This window comes from Fukomys damarensis, unplaced genomic scaffold (assembly GCF_012274545.1).
Source record: "Fukomys damarensis isolate Sample0158 unplaced genomic scaffold, DMR_v1.0_HiC HiC_scaffold_6, whole genome shotgun sequence".
Classification (NCBI taxonomy): domain Eukaryota; kingdom Metazoa; phylum Chordata; class Mammalia; order Rodentia; family Bathyergidae; genus Fukomys; species Fukomys damarensis.
Window position 1 is genome coordinate 41,732,391 of NW_022900918.1, and position 1,160 is coordinate 41,733,550.

General features: G+C 64.7%; 1 protein-coding gene across 3 annotated transcripts in view; it reads left to right on the forward strand.

The window, feature by feature from the left end:
* The window catches only part of Ing1 (inhibitor of growth family member 1), a 6,137-nt gene that overhangs the window by 1,904 nt on the left and 3,073 nt on the right, over positions 1–1,160 (forward strand). The window contains exon 1 of one of the 3 annotated variants that reach the window (XM_033760975.1): positions 29–120. The exons of the other annotated variants lie outside the window; for them this stretch is intronic. The gene's annotated coding sequence lies outside the window, so the exon portion shown is untranslated. Of the gene's footprint in view, positions 1–28; positions 121–1,160 lie in introns of those variants that run through there. 3 annotated transcript variants of the gene reach the window in all.

A 1,160-nucleotide genomic window follows, 5' to 3' on the forward strand; every position in this document is an offset into this window, starting at 1 on the left:
GAGCTCGGAGTCGTTCGCCGCCCACGCCAAGGCTCCCTTGGCGCTGGACGCGACGGAGTAGGGCCGACTGCGAGGGGCGACGCCGCCGAGTAGTTTGCGGAGGACGAGGGCTTTTTTCGGGTGTGCAATGGGAGGGGAGGGGAGGAGCGCGGGCGAGGAAGGCGCCCATCTGTGCTGCGCCGGGGGGCTCGGAGCGGAACGAGGCTGGGAGGGGACCTGTGGGTCTTCCCCTGCAGACCCAGCCGCCCGGGGTGGCGGAGAGCGGTGCAGGCATCGTGCCCGCCGGGAATCGCTGGCTGTTGGTGAAACTTTCTTGCGAGGTCAGGAGAGACGTTGGCGGCCCGGTTTTGAACGTGGGTCGTCGCTCGGAGTTTACTAGTGTTTACTGGGGTGCGCAGCAGGAAAACGGAAGAGTTGGGGGGAGTGGAAGGCTACTTGCTTGTCGCGACACATGCCAAATTCCCCACAGGGTAAAGCGCCCCTGCGCGCTCTGCCGGAGACGTAGCTTCGCAGCGATTTTTATAGGAACTCATTAGCATATTGCGGAACGTTCCTCCTAGGCCTCCTTGTGATTGGTCGTGACGTCTCCCGTGGAATGTCCTTATCAGTCTGCTTTGGTACGATTGGTGGCTGGGCCGGATAAGGGCGGGCCTGGCCAGTGAGTGGCATGGGCCTGTGTTTCCGCTGCCTTCTTTTTTCCTCTTTCGGAGTGGGGCGGGGCGTAGGGAGGAGGTGGAGTTGATTTGAACCCCTTCGGGTCGCCCGGCCTCAGGCCCACGGTTGGCTTCTGGTGCTCTGGGGCGGGCAGTGCTCGCAGATTCTCCACTTTGATTGGTGTCTCTTCTGGCCTCCACCCTCCGGCCCTTGGGTCCTCATAGGTGGTGGCTCTCGGGGCGGGGCGTATCTTTCTCTTCCCATTGGCGAGAGCCTGCCCCGCCCCACTCCGTCCCTGCCTCAGCGGGTGTCTGGCCACTTCCGGCCACGGATCTGATCCCTGGTGGCTGTTTGTCCGCGGTGGTCGCTCAGACTGCAGGTTCGACCCCGGCGCCCCGCAGGAGGTGCGCGCTGGGCCGCCTCGCTGCCTATCCTCGGGGGCTTCCTCACGGGTCCCGTCCTTGCGGGTGCTGGGAGTGCTGTTCGCTTGAGCAGCCCGCGCCCTG